The sequence below is a fragment of the Eretmochelys imbricata genome, chromosome 3 (genome assembly GCF_965152235.1).
Source record: "Eretmochelys imbricata isolate rEreImb1 chromosome 3, rEreImb1.hap1, whole genome shotgun sequence".
Classification (NCBI taxonomy): Eukaryota; Metazoa; Chordata; order Testudines; family Cheloniidae; genus Eretmochelys; species Eretmochelys imbricata.
The window spans coordinates 11,394,970-11,413,480 of NC_135574.1; positions in this window are offsets into that span (position 1 = coordinate 11,394,970).

Consider the following 18,511-nt stretch of genomic DNA (forward strand, 5'->3'; position numbering starts at 1 on the left):
AGGGCAAAGGAAGAGGATACACCTTGTATGTGTCCCATACAGATGGTCAATTTTCTTTGGCACGCGGAAGCACACCAAAGAATGCATGCTCAGTGCTGACAGATTTACAGCATGTACAGTCCTGAGAAATTCACAGATTCCAGGGCAAGAAGGGGCCACTGTGATCATCTAATTTGAGTTCCTGCATAGTGCAGACCATAGAACTTCCCCAAAATAATTCTTAGATTGTAGCTTTCAGAAAACACATTCTATCTTGATTTCAAAATTCGCACTGATGAATGATCCACCACAATCCATGGTAAATTGTTCCATTGGTTAATTACTGTCACTGTTAAAAGTTTACACCTTATATTCAGTTTCAATTTGATTAGCTTCAATTTCCAGTCATTGGATCAAGTAATACCTTTCTCTATTAGATTGAAGAGCCGATTATTAAACATTTGCTCCTCACATATGTTCTTATAAGTTATGATTAAGTCACCCCTTAACCTTTTCTTTGTTAAGTTAAATAGATTGAGCTCCTTGAGAATATCACTGTAAGGAATGTTTTCTAATCTTTTAGTCATTCTTGTGGCTGTTCTTGAACACTCTCCAATAGATCAACATCCTTCTTGACTTGTGGACACTGGAACTATACGTTGTATTCCAGAAGGGGTCACACCTAGAGGTGCCAAATACAGGGGTAAAATAACCTCTCTACTCCAACTCGAGATTCCCCTCTTTATGCATCCAAGGATTGCATTAAACCCGTTGGGCACAGCATTGCACTGGAAGCTTGCATTCAGCTGTTTATCCACCCAAAATATGCACTTTTTTTGAGAGTTACTGCTTCCAAGGATAGCATCCCTCATCCTGTAAGTGTGGCTGACATTATTTGTTCCTATATCCATACATTTATCGTTATGAAAACACATATTGTTTGCTTGCACCCAGCTAACCAAGTGATCCAAATCGCTCTGTATCCGTTACCTGCCCCTTACTTTTTGTTACCTGCAAACTTTATCCGTGATGATTTTATATTTTCTTTCAGATCCTTAATAAAAATATTGACTAGAGTAGTAGCAAATTTTGATCCATACAGGTCCACTAGGTCGAATGTCGGGGATATTATTACAGCTCATAATTCAGCCAAATCCGAGTGGATTTTCAAAGGCACATTAAAGGCTAATAATTTCTCACCCCAGGACTATTCTCCAACCAAATGTAAAGCATCTGGTGCAAACCAGGAAAGCACTACAGCTCTTCAGAAAAAAAAGTAGGAAAAAAAATTATCATACAAATTTTTAGGCAGATTCACAAATATCCTTCTGTATTCTCCCTTCATTTCATTCAAATCTCTCCTGGAGTGATTTATAGCACCAGGAAGAAGAGAGCAAAGAGAACATAAAGTATCTTCATGGCTGAAGTTTTACTAGGAACTCAACGTTGCTGGAGAGAAGAGATTCCAAGATAGACAGGAGATGGAGAGTCTCTATTTATGGGCTGCCAGCGGTTGTGAAATGAGGATCTGTTGAAACCTTGTTTTGAAACATGTCACATTTATTAAGTTGGTGCTGCCATTTGTTAATAATAATGATTATTTGTACAGCACCATAATAATTCCGGGAGAATTTCAGGGAAATACAATTGACAAGTCCCGGCCTTGAGGAAGTTACAATATGAATATTTACACCTAGCAGGCATGGCCTATTCAAAAGCTCTTTGAAGTCAATGGAAAGATGCCTACTGACTTTACATGAGGGTTCTAGTGTAGAGAGGAATTCTAGAACACACCTCTATCTAAATAGCAATTGGCAGATGGGTGCGTGTGTTTGTGTATTTCTTTTGAATCATATTTATCAGTATTTTACAGTGGGCATTTATGGAATTTTTCTAATTTCATTTATCAAAACCCATTATTATGTGGTTAAAATACTTTTTAAAATGAGAACTAAAATTAATAATATTGAAAATACTGTGTGCCAGGAATGTATAGGTCTGTTTTTTTGTTGTTGTTTTTCTGCACATCTAAACCGAGGAATTTTATAGTTAGTGATGGGAGAAATTCATGATTTTTCCCTTTCTTTTCCCCCCATAGCAAGCAGCAGCCTCAACAACAACCATCTAAAGCAGAGACATAAAATGTTGTTGCAGACAGCATGTGGACGCCAATGGCAGTCTCAGGTGCTAAGCGTCTCTTAGGATTTGTCTCATTCTCTCAGGAAAGAGAGAACAAGGACTAATTGGGACTAACTGGCAGCCAGGAAAATGTAAGGAAGTTTCTAGAGGTTCTATAGAGGAGTTTGACATCTCAGCGTTCCCTGGGGGATTTATTCTAACCTGTGCTTAGAGCAAAATACAACCCACCACAAAGCCTGATAACACCCTTGGGAATCTTCCTCCCAGTCATCTCCTCCCTTTCCCACCTCCCATTTCAGTGCACCAAACACAAAAAGGTGAGGGGAGCGGACCAAGAATGAGAATCCATGGGGAGAAGAACGTCAACAGGGCAATAAGGAGCTGTGACAGGGCAGTGAGCTGTACCTCTCATTGCACAGTCATTGTGCTCTGATTCAACTGTCTCTCTGTGGATGGAGGGTGCTGATCTCCTGTCCTGCCACCTTCACCAAAGAGACAGAACAGGGGGCACTGGATGCTTACCTGCCCAGTGGGAACACAAGGAGCAGGCATGTCAGCCTAGCTCGCCATCTCATTCCTCTTGTTTCCATGTTATGTTCTCGCCATACACACAGAGGAGTTAGATAAAAACAGCAGTACTCTTGCAGGAAGGTCACAATTGATAATTGCTTTATTTTCTCCTATTTGGTTTATAAATAGACTGTGGTTAAAGGTATACACTGTATGCTTCTTTTATAGATTTAAAGATGGCAATGGTAACAACATAACAAGAGGCACAACTCACCCCACCTTACTCTAGGCTGGTTAGCTGCTGACTGGCTGCTAAGCCCAGCTCACTGGCTTCCCTAGCCTGCAGGCATGACCAGGAGTATTTTGACAGCTTACAAATGTAATTAAATTTTCAACACACCATGCATTCTCCACAGCTGGTGATGCTCCAGCTGGGTTGCTTCCAGCTGCTGACTGGAATCCAAGGATCTTCCTTTAATTGGCTTCTGCCTGTCAGACTGATATCTATGCCTGGTTTTATGGGTGTCAGAGGTGTGTTGGGACGGTGCTGAATTATTGTGGCTGATATGAATAAGTGTGGTAAGAATGACTTTGGTATGGCTTGGCACGTTTGAATTTGCTAGAAGATTCTGGGAGCAGGGTTCTCTTCGCATTATATAGATAGTGTGCAAGTGTATTGGAAGTGCTGAAACAGTACTTGAATGGTTAATAAAGGCTAGATTTGCGTGTGTGTTTCAACATCAAACTTTGGAATATATCAGCCTTGGGAGACCAGCTCACCAAAGTAAAGAAGAGGTAAAAATGTGCGATCATTGTGGTTAGTACAGGCTGACAAAGGGTCAAAATGACCCTTTATGGATGGCATCACGCTAAGAGCTCAAGTGAATGACTGATGAGCATGTAAACGTTGATTGATCTTTGGTCTGTGCCCATTTTGCAGTCCCTTCTAAAATATTAATTTGAGAAAACCAGTAATGATATGCCCAAAGGGCATATTTCTGGGACATGTGACTCCTTTGAGAACCAAAGGTATAAATGCTAAGCAAGTAACTAAGTTAAGTTAGTTCCCCAATTAACATCTGAAGAGGTCCTTGATGCTGTGAGACAGAAGGCGTTGGGGTAACCGAGACCCTGCTATGAGGGACTACTGTGGGACTTTTGAACCAAAGGGCCTCAGAGTAACCTAGACCCTGCTTCAGGGGACATTTGACAGAGCAAATACCTGAGAGGGGAAAGAAGAGAAGAAAAGAAGTCCCCATCTAGAATTGGTGGCTATACCTGCTTTGTTTGCCAATCAGGATACTGTGTAAAGCTAATATAGTTACTGAGGATTTATGCTTGGGGAATTGAGGCTTATTAAGAAGATGTGTATTATGTAACTTTCACTGCTTGTGTGATTCTTACTCAAATAAATTACTGTGCATTAAACATATTGAACTCAAATCTTCACTGGTACCGGTAATTATGTGCCTAGCTGTGGGCCATTAAAGATTCTTTTCAACAAGGGGTGGCAGCACCGTGGGGGATGGCCGGGGAGCTAACTCCCCCACAATGGAAATCCTGTGTAGGCTCTGCCCCCATATAAACGCACACATGTGCAGAAGGTTGGGTGCCATGGCTGGAGTTGGAGGGGTTGAGTGGCTATGGCAATGCCTGGGATCAAGCCAGGGACTAGGTAGGAACCACCAGGACTCCATTTTCCAGCCTCGAGCTGGCTGTCTCTGCCTTTGTCTCAGTAACTCCCCTCTGTCCCACCCTATACCTCCACACTCTGGATTTACATTGGTAAAAATGAAGATGTGAATGAATATTTCCATATTTACCTTTACGGGTAGCAATCCCTATGGTCTGGAATCCTAACTAAGTATACCATAAAGGTACACCTGAGTAACTACAAATTGGGTAAACAAATTCCCTGTTAGTATGAGTCATAATTTGGGTCAGTGACACTTCACCCTAAGTGGGGCACATGTTATTCAAAACAATCTTGTTCAGTGTCTGGGTACCAATATTAAATCCTGACAGAGCAACATTTGATACATTGGTTACTGTCCATTCAGTAGGCTATCTGGAAGACAGCATCTGCAAAAGACGACTGGATCTATGTCAACTACTGACGCATCACAGAGCAATGCAACCAATGGAACAGAGGAGCTAGCTGTACCTGTTTCCTTCCCAGCAAAGTTTACCAGAGGGTGACAATCAGCAGTCAGGGTAACCTATAACATGGATGGACAGTCCTGTGTAGTAACTGATTACATAAAACTTGTGCGTAAATCCTCATCTGTAATGTCACTACTCCAATTTTATGTTTTACTTCTCATAGACATGGCACTGTGGGACACACGGTGATAGTAACTATCCCGGTGTTTTAAGGCACTCAGCCTACTCCTAATGATGACACAGCTGGTAACTGTGCTTAATGGGAGTGTGTTGCTATCTGTGGAACCAAAGTGAGGGGCCAGACTACACCACCAGATTATAAAAGGATTGTTATGCTTAAATATAAGGTAGTGTCATATGTACACATATCTATCTATCTATCTATCTCAGAGGTGAAAGTAAGCCAGTATGCCTCGGTACAGCGTACTGGCAAGAGCCGGTGTGCCATACCGGGGTGGATCGGCTTCCCCAGGTGCAATTTAAAGGGCCTGTGGCTCCCAGCAGCGGCTGGAGCTCCCGGCCCTTTAAATTGCTGCCAGAGCCCCGGCTGCCAGAGCCCTTGGGTAGCGGTGGCGGGCCTGGGGCGGCGATTTAAAGGGCCCGGGGCGATAGCGGCGGCCGAGCCCTGGGCCCTTTAAATTGTCCCCAGAGCCCCGCCGCCGCTTCCCCAGGGCTCCGGCAGGCTCCGGGGATGATTTAAAGGGCCTGGGGCGGTAGTGGCGGCCAGAGCCTTGTCCCCGGAGCCCTGGGGAAGCGGTGGTGGGGCTCCAGGGATGATTTAAAGGGGCCAGGGCTCCAGCCACCGCTAACGCCCAGGGCCCTTTAAACCACTGCCAGAGCCCCCAGCTGCTGCTGTTACCCTGGGGAGGAGGAAGGAGGAACTTGCTGGTACAGGGTAGGCTGGGGCTGGCTTTGACCTCCCCCAGCCCTGCCCCTTTCGCCCAAGGCCCCACCCCTTACGGGGGCCAGAGCCGGCCCCAGCCCAGCCCCGTACCGGTAAGTCCCTAGACTATTTTCACCCCTGATATATACACACCATATCCATATTATTAGTATATAGTAATTATTTGGGAGTTCCTCTAAGGCTCAATCATAAAACTTCATTCCTCAATTAAAGTTCTGGGCCTAACATTTCCAGGTCCACCGTAAGGGCCTAATATTAATTGGAAAATAAAATCTGTCCATCAGTCATATGAGGGAATATGCAGACTATGCAACAGATGGAGCAGGAATGTATGGATGGTAAAGTAAGGTGACTACATAACAGTGTTTAGCCCACTGTGTCATCTTCAGTCCATGCACTATGCTTGTCTGGGAAGATGGGTAAACATCCTCCCCATAAAAAGACAAAAAGTGGGGAAATGTAGTAGGAAGAGAGCCTCAGACATATCAGAGGCCTGGTGTGAGGCCTGAGGCCTGAACTAAAGTAGCGGTCAAGCCTTGCTAATATAAAGCAAAGTTAGCAAGAGACAGGCCGTGAGCAGAAGTCAGGCTCTGCCTGCATGCAAGCTCACAGAACCTGGCAAGAACAGGGCTGGTATTACAAAAACACACACATTTCTAAGAAGTGCTAGCCACAGGACATGCACGCAAACACATTCCAGAAGGGTGGTACCAGAACACCTCGATACCAACACATTCCAGAAAGATAACAGAAACATGCTGACCTCTCTTAAATAGGTCAGGATCATAGTATGATGGATAGAAAAGTTTTGGTCAAACCAAAATGTGTGAGGTAATGGATGGTAGCTAGCCACGTCAGATGGTGACAACTAACCACCTCAGAGGGGCAATATGTAACTTGTTTGTATTGGTATATAAAATGAAGTCTCAGAGGGAGTGTTTTTGGCTGGCCTAGGTCACAGCGGAAAGTCCCGCCACTAACAGCTGTATCCATTGTCACGGGCATATATGTCTGAGTATACCCGTAGAGTCTGCTGGTGCTATTACTGAGCTTCATCATCAATAAACCTGACCTAGTGCCTTCATACCTTAACGGATCTTGTGGTCATTGGGAAGTTCAATCAAGGTCTGCTGTGCCAGTTGTCTGCGCAGAGCTGGGATGGCACACAGAGAAAACACAAGCAGCCAAACATCTGACAACAGTACTCGTTGAAAATCTACCTCTTTGCAATTCAATAAAGTTGTATTATTTTTAATCTAAACCAATTCAGTGTTATGTTTAAACTCAACTGTTTGGGAATGTTTACAACGTACAAGCTCAATGAACTAGCCAGGAGAACATCACTGCAGTTGCTAGCATGGAGCTCCCAGCTTCACATCCCTTTCCCTCAAGCTGCCTCTGTGGTGTTTTAGTGGCTGTGAAAGTCTCTCGCCCCTCCCTACTGCTTCACTAGGACATCTCCCTGCTTCAACATTAATTTGAGCATGCTTGGAATCCTGTATAGTTTATGGTACATCCAGCAGGTAACAAGAAGAACATGCATAGGAAGGGCTGCAGATTTGCAATGTGGCCAAGTTATGTTTACTATATGAACCTTCATGTTTAAACCATTAAAAAGAAATTCTGAGCAATGTTAATTTTGAAGTCCCCAAGTTAATTTTGCAATTGCCCTGGAATTCCAAAAAGAGAAATGCAAAGGCTCAGAGTATGTACTAAGCAGCCTCATGGTGTGAAAATAACAGAATTCCCAAAAGCAGACAGGTACTTCTAGAATTGCATTGAAGAGTGAGTGCTTCTGATGATATACATGTGTCATTCACTGGTCACTGTGTATTATACATCCCCCTCTGTGGAGGCTGTGAGTCTGTTACAGCCTATAGGTAGAAGCTGGCTCTTTTGTTCATGTTGTAGACACTTGTACTTTAAGCTTTGAAGGGCTCTGGTTCAAACCACAGAATATTGGCCAAGAAGGCACAGTGGTCATCACACATGTATGCTTGACACCTCCATCCTTCAGAAACATGGGAGCAATTTTATGCTTAACACAGCGCTTCAGGAATTCTGTAACACATCTCCAAGAATGCTGCACTTTACCTGCTATCACTGCAGTTTTCACACATGCATCGTGTTAATTTCCAATTTTTCACACTGAATCAGGATGGACCCTGGTGTGAGGACTAGTCCACACACTGACTGGCTTTTTGATTGAATTGATTTGAAAATACATTTTTACCCTGGGAGCAGATTACCTTCTCATCATCAGACTTGGTCAGTGCCTCAGTTTCCCCTGTTGAGTGAGTGATTTAGTCTAGGCTGAAAGAAAACCTCACGCACTTGGGGCAAACAATATAATAAAAAAGAAAAACAATAACACTTTCTGGGCTAGAGGTGCTTCCTCAGGGGCTGATTGGATATTTTTTTCCATTCAGTTTTTCATGTGCAACAGTTTTCATAGATTCCAAGGCCAGAAAGGATCATCATGATCATGTAGTCTGACCTCCCATTTGACATGGGCCATAGAACTTCCCCAAAATAATTCATAAAGCATATATTTTAGGAAAACATACAATCTTGATTTAAAAATTGTCAGTGATGGAGAATCCAGCACAACTCTTGGTACATTTTTCCAAGGGTTAATTACCCTCACTGTTAAAAAATTACACCTTATTTCCAATCTGAATTTGTCAAGCTTAAACTTCCAGCTATTGGATTGCATTACGCCTTTCTTTGCTAGATTGAAGAGCTCATTGTTAAAGATTTGTTCCCCATGTAATTAATTATAGATAGTAATCAGGTACCCCTTAGTCTTAAGGCCTCATCCCTTCTAAAGCAGCCTGCCTGATCTCCTTTGTTCTCCTCAATATGGACTTGTTTTGGGGAATCTCTCAGAGCTCTTGGGGTCCCACATGCACATTTAAATATTTGGAGGATTTCTGCAATCATTTCCATTCCTGCAAGAGAACCTGTTGCACATAGCCATGTCTGGAAGCTCTGGCATAAGAGAAGAGGACTGGCAGTGGTACAGTTTCAGAGAGCAGAGCGGAAAAGAAGAAGGATCGAAGTGTTGTGGGGTACAAAGGTGAGTTGTAAATTCTGATTGGACCCAACTCGTCTGAAAATAACATAAACCAAATGGATTTGAAAAAGCTGTAAGGACCAGGAAAGAATTTATTCCCAGGCACTCACTGAAACATGTTAATATATATGTTCCCTGGTCTAGGAAAACCCCAGGGTGTATTTAATATATGATAAAGGCCTTGGTTTTTATATATTTATAATTTTTAAAAGGAAATTGAAAGGGATTTTTATGGAAAAGAAATAGCAAAACAGCCTCTGTGTGTCAATCAATACACTCACGCATGTTTGCAGTACACCACCACAACCAGTTACTTTTATTAAAAGGAGAAAAACAAGCTATTATGGGTGATACAAGGGCTCCCCCATGGATTTTTTTCCAGCTCACAAGATTCTTTACAGCCCAGATGAAAAGGATCCAAGGATTTTAGAAGCAAGGAGTCATCTGCCAGATTCCCAGAGGTCCTGCATTGACAATCTCTGATGCCATCGCTCACTTTTCATAAAGCAAAAAGAAAAGAAACACTCAGATTCTGTGTTTATACCCATTCAAACAAGGATATTGTTATATTTACTTTCAAATCAAAGGCAGAGCAGGAATTTCCCCCTCACTGAATTGTGAGTGCAGATATCCCTGGTTAACTCCAGAGCAGGGGATTCAACTGTTCAGCGGCGGGCAGGAGGCCCTGGGATGGGAGGGGAAAGAGCAGGGGCAGGAAGAGGCAGAGCAAGGACAGGGCACGCTCAGGGAAGGAGGGGGGAATGGGGCAGGAAGAGGCCAGGCAAGGGCAGAGAGGGGTTCAAGTGTCCCCCATGAAATCAGAAAGTTGGCGCCTCTGGACCCAAGTGACCACCCGGGGTGCTGGACTTGGGGGGCACCAGGCTCAGCATGCTGGGTTTTTTTTTGTTAGAGACAAAAGGGAAAATAGAATGTCTGAAATAAAATGTTTTACAGTCCTAGATTGTAAATCATAGAATCATAGAAGATTAGGGTTGGAAGAAACCTCAGGAGGTCATCTAGTCCAACTCCCTGCTCAAAGCAGGACCAATCCCCAACTAAATCATCCCCAACTTAGACCTCCCCCAATGCAACTTGAGACCATTGCTCCTTGTTCTGTCATCTGCCACCACTGAGAACAGTCGAGCTCCATCCTCGTTGGAACCCCCCTTCAGGTAGTTGAAGGCTGCTATCAAACCCCCCCTCACTCTTCTCTTCTGCAAAATAAATAAGCCCATTTCCCTCAGCTGCTCCTCATAAGTCATGTGCCCCAGTCCTCAAATCATTTTTGTTGCCCTCTGCTGGACTCTTCCCAATTTGTCCACATTCTTTCAGTAGAGGGGGCCCAAAACTGGACACAATACTCTAGATGTGGCCTCACCAGTGCGGAATAGAGGGGAATAATCACTTCCCTCGATCAACTGGCCATGCTCCTACTAATGCAGCCCAATATGCCGATAGCCTTCTTAGCAACAAGGGCACACTGCTGAATCATATCCAGCTTCTCGTCCACTAGCATCCCCAGGTCCTTCTCTGCAGAGCTGCCGCTTAGTGAGTCAGTTCCCAACCTGTTGCAATGCATGAGATTCTTCTATCCTCCGTGCAGGACTCTGCACTTGTCCTTGTCGAACCTCATCGGATTTCTTTTGGCCCAATCCTCTAATTTGTCTCGGTCACTCTGGACCCTATCCCTACCTTCCAGTTTATCTACCTCTCACCAAGGCTTAGTGTCAGCTGTGAATTGCTGAGGGTGCAATACAATATTAACAAAAAGAAAAGGAGGACTTGTGGCACCTTAGAGACTAACAAGTACTCCTTTTCTTTTTGCGAATACAGACTAACACGGCTGCTACTCTGAAACCTGTCATAATCCAATATTAGGTATTCAAAATTTTCACAAATGCGGAGGTGGGGGGGCATCAAAGATGCTCCTTGCCTGGGGCACCATTTGGTCTAGGGCCAGCCCTGCACCCAAGTTAACTTTACAGTGGAAATCTTCATGTTTAAACTGTAACTTAAACAGCTGTTAAATGTACTAATGTAGTACACTTTAGTTTTCCAAGATTTCTATATTCCAAGGCCAGAAGGGGACTGTTAGGATATAGATATTCAGGCCTGTCTGCAAAGGCCTGTACTTTAAGAATTTAGGTGTATTCTTATCGCTTGGCTAGTTCTAGAGGTATAAAAGAAAGAAATCACTGTCTGCCGGTGTAAGGGCCTTCTCTTACTGTGACAGTTTGAGGCCCTGTTCCTAGGCTAAGGCCTTTGGCTAAGCAGCAGAGGCAGCCATAAGCTGGGAAGCGAACAGTCACATCCTCACATTCCAAACTAGTCACACTGAAATAAGGTGCTATTCGGCTGTTAGGAATACAATCCTGTCCTGATAGTTCCTATCACCTCCAGAGAAAGGGAAGTGCCTAGAAAATGTAAAAGGAAACTTAGTTTGATAGCATCCTGTCTGGCAAGAACTCACTTATCAATAGCTGGGATGTGAAATCCTCGCTTCTGTGTTGTCTTGTCATTGTAGTTCCCACTTTGCTATTGTTTGTCTGTATAATCTCTGTCTGGTTCTGTGATTGTTCCTGTCTGCTGTATAATTAATTTTGCTGGGTGTAAACTAATTAAGGTGGTGGGATATAATTGGTTACATAATCATGTTACAATATGTTAGGATTGGTTAGTTAAATTTCAGGAAAATGATTGGTTAAGGTATAGCTAAGCAGAACTAAAGTTTTACTATATAATCTGTAGTCAATGAGGAAGTGACTGGGTGGGGGTGGGGGTGGGCATGGGCATGGGCATGTGGGTGAGGGAAATGGGAGCAGGGAATGGGGGTAAGAAAATTGGAATCATGTTTTGCTAAAGGGGGAAATGGGAACAGGGAATGGGAGTAAGGAAGTTGGAATCATGTTTGGCTAAGGGGGGAAATGGGAACAGGGACACAGGTCTAAGGCTCTGTGGTGTCAGAGCTGGGAAGGAGGACACTAAGGAAGGAAACTGGAATCATGCTTGCTGGAAGTTCACCCCAATAAACATCGAATTGTTTGCACCTTTGGACTTCGGGTATTGTTGCTCTCTGTTCATGCGAGAAGGACCAGGGAAGTAAGTGGGTGAAGGAATAAGCCCCCTAACAGGGACCACTGTGATCATGTAGTCTGACCTCCTGTATAATGCAGGCCACAGAACTTCCTCAAAATAATTTCTAGAGGATTTTTTATTTTTAGTAAATCATCCAGTCTTGATTTAAAAATTGTCACTGACAGAGAATGGAACAGAATCGTTGGTAAATTTTTCAAATGGTAAATTATCATCACTGTTAATAATTTTAGCTGTATTTCCAGTCTGAATTCTCTAGCTTCACCAAGTATAAAAGCCTCAATCAGAAGCCAATGCGTGGCTAGTTATATTACTTGGTGTGTGATAGGTTCAAACATTTTATAGTAGGCTATGGCAAACCCTTGCTGCAGAATGATGCAGGCTCTTTCCTGGAGACTACTTTTATTCATCCCTGTTGTTTTCTCTCTTCTAAAATGAAACAATAATGTAGGCATATGGGGTGAGTCTATCTGCAGTCCCTGTCCATATTATGATGATCTGGTGACATACAGGGGCCATAAAAGTGGTATGAGGAGGGTTATCCCAAAGTTGGAGCAACACATGGCTGACGTAACTGGCCCTATGCATCCCACCTTGCAAACACTGTCTTGGGTGGGGGGGGAGGTGCTGGATATGGTGCAAAGGGGTTATCAGGTCTCAGGAGATCAATATCTATAGCAGTGAGCACTATGAGGTTACTACAGGCTGTGGACGGGCCATGGGCAGCAGAGTAAGATATCTGGAAGTAAGAGAAGTCAACAAGGGTCAATCCAGCTCCCAAAGTGTCCAGAATTAGGGCAACCAGAGGAGCCTCCTTTGTCCCCTGCCTCTGGGCTGTGCCTTGGGTGCAAAGCCTCCAAGAGTATTAAACAGCTCACATATATAAAGGAGAGAAACAAATAGTTCTATTCACCCACGAATGATTCCCTAGTAGAATCTGAACTTACCCTCCGTCTACAGCAAGGAAAAAACCTAGCGCAGCGTCCAATACGCCTAGACCTGCGAGGACATCGGAAAAAGTGGCATTTACCCTTACGAAATAAACATGCCGCAGTGCCAATGATACCACGGTCAGAATCTGCACAAAAATAATAAAAAAAGGAATCTTGATTTTCATTCACACAGCAGGATAAAAGAATTGTGATTGCTGTGATGAGCATTTTTCATTCAATGAATTTCTCATTTACTGAGACCTTGACACATCAGCCCAGTTATCCTCCTGGACATCATTTTGCTAGATCTGTAACAGTACTTAAATGGCTGTAGTTCTCTGCACATTCAGTGGCTGCCCCTAAGAAGAGAACAGAGTGAATTCATGAACCAGATGCACTGGCTTCTTGGCTGCATACTGCAGAGCATTAAAATGGAGCATGGGTGTCCTTCACAGTAAATTCTGTGGTGCAGGGAGTGTGTCTCTGCTGATCATTAGCATAGAGCCTTGCACAATGGGATACCAGTCCATGACTGGGGCTCCTCGGCGGTAACTCAATCATTAAATAAATAAATAATGCAGACGCAATATCATTTCTGCAGAACCTGCTTCAACTCAACATAACAGCATCTCCAGCATTGAAGCCAAGCACAAAAAATATGACACGTTATGTCTGGGGGGTCAATGTAGCTAAGACATTGAGACAATGACCTGCCCCACTAAAGGTCAGGGTTTGAATCCCAGATTGTGTACTCTACCATTGGGGTGTGAGACATCAATTAATAATAAGGGATATGAAACTTCTGAATAATTAACAATCGTGAGCAGAAGAAGTTAGAATCTAATTCATGGTCTCCTGGTTCCCAACCTGGTTCCTCATCCCCTAAAACAAGGGGTATTTTCATCTGGTTTGGTAAGAGGAAGAGGACACATCTTGAATGTGTCCCACACAGATGTTCAGTTCTGCTTGGCCTCAAGGCTACCTTGATGGGGAGAGGGAATGAAAGGGGAAGTTTGTGAAAGGCACCCAAAATGGTGGATGCGTGGCTGGGCTAATTTTGATTGAGAGCATTGCAACCAATATACCCTTAAGATAGTGTCCACATGCATCCTTCTTTACTTTTGGACACCAGAATGAGACCCAGTGTTCCATCAGTGATCACCCCTGTGCTTAATACGGAGGTAAAATACCCTCTCTACTCCTACTTAAGATTCCCCTGTTTATGCAACCAAAGTTCGCATTTGCCCTGTTAGCCACAGCATCAAACTGGGAACTCATGTTCAACTCATTATCCAGCATTTTCCCCCAAATCCTTTTCTGAGTCATGGCTTCCAGGGATAGAGGCCCCCATCCTGCAAGTAAAGCTTACACTCTTTGTTCTTTGATGTGGACATTTATATTAAGCCTCATTAAAATGCATATGGTTTGCTTACACCCCGTTTACCAAGCGATCCACATCACTCTGTATCAGTGCTCTGTCTTCTTCAATATTTACCACTCCCCCAATTTCTATGTCATCTGAAAACTTTAGCCGAGAGTTTATGTTTTCTTCCAGGTCATTGATACAAATGATATATACTGGAGGACCAAGAACCAAGCCCGAAGGAACCCCACTAGATAGAATGTGGGGATATTTTTCCAGGGCACAGTTCCAGCACATCTGAATGGATTTTCATGGACCCAGCAAAGGCACCTTTTTGACTGCAGCACTATTTCCAGCCAAATTTCACGTGTCTCCTGTAAGCCAGGCAAGCCCTGCATCTCTTTCGAAAACAATTTGGAAAAAAAATGACACAAAGTTTTCGGCAAACTTAGTACATGATCACAAATATCCTTCTCTAGTCTCCCGACATTTCATTAAAACCTTACCTTGTGCACTACTTTGAGCCACCAAGAAGAAGAGGGCAAATAGAAGGTAAAGTATCTTCATGGCTGTAGTTTGGCGGGGAACTGAATGTCACTTGGGAGAAGAGACTCTCAGATAGACAGGAGAGGGACACTCTGTCCATTTATAGGGAGCTGGGGATTGTGATATGCTGATCTGTTGCAACCTTGTTTTGATACAAATGACATTTACAAGGTGTGTGCTGCAATCTGTTAATTATAAAGATATCTATTTATACAGCACCATAACAATTCCTGGAGGATTTCAGGGAAATACAGTTGACAACTCCCTGCATTCAGGAAGTTATAATATGAATATTTACACCTCGGAAACATTGCCTGTCTGGTCTAAAACCCTTTGAAGTCAGTGGAAAGCCTCCCACTGATGTCAGATGATGGTCCTAGTGTATAACACAATTCCAGAACACAGCTCTGGCAAGCAACTTGGTAGGTTTTCGTAGCTGTTTTGTACAATTTCCGTCAATATTTTATATGTAATTTTGGAATGTTCCTAATTTAATGCATCAAATTCCATTTAAAAGAGGGTTACAATCCTCTTTTAAGTGAAAAATAAAGTGGATCACATTGAAAATACTGTGTGCCAGGAATGTGTAGTTATGGGTTTTTCCCCTGTAAATCTAAACTGAAGAATTTTAAAGTTAGTGATGTGTGAAAACCATGAGTTTTCCTTTTTGATCCCCCATAACAAGTATCAGCCTTAATGATAACAGTCTAAAGTACAGACATAAAGTGTTGATGTATCCAACCTGTGGAAGCCAAGGGTATTCACTGGTGCTAAGCACCTCTCAGGATTTGTCTCATTTTTCAGGGAAGAGAGAACAAAAAGCGATAGGGGTTAAACTGTAGTCAAAATATTTAGGATCATTGCTAAGGGTTCTATAGAGGAGTTTGACACCTCAGTGTTCTCTGGGGGATTCATTCTAACCAGGGCCCAGAACTGATAAAGTATGAACCTCCATGAAGCTTCACAACCCCCTTCAAAATCTCCCTCCCTGTCATCACCTTTTTCTTTCCACCATTTCCACCCAGCAGGAAGCACCAGAAACAAAAAGCTGGGGGGGGGGGCAATCTATAAGGCACTGAGGAGTTGGAAGAGACCTGAATCTTTTTTCTCCTAGTCATTGGCCTCTATTTCAGTTCTCTCTCTGTAGATGGAGAGTGCTGGCCTTCTCACCTACCACTTTCTCCACAGACACAGGACAGGGACCGTAGATGTTTCCCTGCCCAGAGGGGTCACAAGGAGCAGGCACGTCAGCTTGTCTGGCCACCTCACTCCCCTTCTTTCCCTGTTATGTCCATGCCATACACACAGAGAAGTTAGAAAGAGACAAAAATACTCTTACTGGAAAGTTGCAAAGTGACACTTCTTTATTTCTTATAATTCAGAAAAATAACACACAAAAATCCCAAAACAGAGAGAGAGAGAGAGGGAGAACGAGCAGGCTGCTCTCTAAAACAGAGAGGCACAATTCACCTCACTTATTCTAGGCTGTCTGGTTGGTGACTGACTTTGCTAAGCCTAGCATGCATGCTTCCCTGCAAAGTCCCCTAGACTGCAACCAGGATCAGGACAAAACCTTGAGCATTTAAAGTTTTAGTTTACAATTTTAATACAGTTTTCAATACACCACACTTTCCCCGCAGGTGGAGATGCTCCAGATGGGTCTGCTCCAGCTGCTGACTGGGACCGAAGCATCTGTCATTAATTGGCACTGGCTGCCACGCTGATGAACACACCTGGCTTTGGGAGAGGCTGCAAGATGTGGGTGTCAGAGGTAGGGACGGAAAAAATTGGTCTAGATAAAATAACATTCACTCCCTGCACAAAAAAGAAAAAGACGTCCTCCTCTTCCCCGTTCACCTCCAATAAACTCCACCTTGGCCTCTTTTCACAGCCAACTGCAAACCAGAGCAAAACTTTGCGGAAGTTGGAGGAAGATTCACTTTCTCAGTGGTGCCCAAAATCTCCATCCCTCAGGAGGATTTGTGGGGATCAATATTCTCTTTGTGTCCCATCAAATGTCCTCTCCTGTAGGTCATAGAATCATAGAATCATAGAATATCAGGGTTGGAAGGGACCCCTGAAGGTTATCTAGTCCAACCCCCTGCTCGAAGCAGGACCAATTCCCAGTTAAATCATCCCAGCCAGGGCTTTGTCAAGCCTGACCTTAAAAACTTCTAAGGAAGGAGATTCCACCACCTCCCTAGGCAACGCATTCCAGTGTTTCACCACCCTCTTAGTGAAAAAGTTTTTCCTAATATCCAATCTAAACCTCCCCCACTGCAACTTGAGATCATTACTCCTCGTTCTGTCATCTGCTACCATTGAGAACAGTCTAGAGCCATCCTCTTTGGAACCCCCTTTCAGGTAGTTGAAAGCAGCTATCAAATCCCCCCTCATTCTTCTCTTCCGCAGACTAAACAATCCCAGCTCCCTCAGCCTCTCCTCATAAGTCATGTGTTCTAGACCCCTAATCATTTTTGTTGCCCTTCGCTGGACTCTCTCCAATTTATCCACATCCTTCTTGTAGTGTGGGGCCCAAAACTGGACACAGTACTCCAGATGAGGCCTCACCAATGTCGAATAGAGGGGGACGATCACGTCCCTCGATCTGCTCGCTATGCCCCTACTTATACATCCCAAAATGCCATTGGCCTTGGCAACAAGGGCACACTGCTGACTCATATCCAGCTTCTCGTCCACTGTCACCCCTAGGTCCTTTTCCGCAGAACTGCTGCCTAGCCATTCGGTCCCTAGTCTGTAGCGGTGCATTGGATTCTTCCGTCCTAAGTGCAGGACCCTGCACTTATCCTTATTGAACCTCATCAGATTTCTTTTGGCCCAATCCTCCAATTTGTCTAGGTCCTTCTGTATCCTATCCCTCCCCTCCAGCGTATCTACCACTCCTCCCAGTTTAGTATCGTCCGCAAATTTGCTGAGAGTGCAATCCACACCATCCTCCAGATCATTTATGAAGATATTGAACAAAACCGGCCCCAGGACCGACCCCTGGGGCACTCCACTTGACACCGGCTGCCAACTAGACATGGAGCCATTGATCACTACCCGTTGAGCCCGACAATCTAGCCAGCTTTCTACCCACCTTATAGTGCATTCATCCAGCCCATACTTCCTTAACTTGCTGACAAGAATACTGTGGGACACCGTGTCAAAAGCTTTGCTAAAGTCAAGAAACAATACATCCACTGCTTTCCCTTCATCCACAGAACCAGTAATCTCATGATAAAAGGCAATTAGATTAGTCAGGCATGACCTTCCCTTGGTGAATCCATGCTGGCTGTTCCTGATCACTTTCCTCTCATGCAAGTACTTCAAGATTGATTCTTTGAGGACCTGCTCCATGATTTTTCCAGGGACTGAGGTGAGGCTGACTGTCCTGTAGTTCCCAGGATCCTCCTTCTTCCCTTTTTTAAAGATTGGCACTACATTAGCCTTTTTCCAGTCATCCGGGACTTCCCCGGTTCGCCACGAGTTTTCAAAGATAATGGCCAATGGCTCTGCAATCACAGCCGCCAATTCCTTCAGCACTCTCGGATGCAACTCGTCCGGCCCCATGGACTTGTGCACGTCCAGCTTTTCTAAATAGTCCCTAACCACCTCTATCTCCACAGAGGGCTGGCCATCTCTTCCCCATTTTGTGATGCCCAGCGTAGCAGTCTGGGAGCTGACCTTGTTAGTGAAAACAGAGGCAAAAAAAGCATTGAGTACATTAGCTTTTTCCACATCCTCTGTCACTAGGTTGCCTCCCTCATTCAGTAAGGGGCCCACACTTTCCTTGGCTTTCTTCT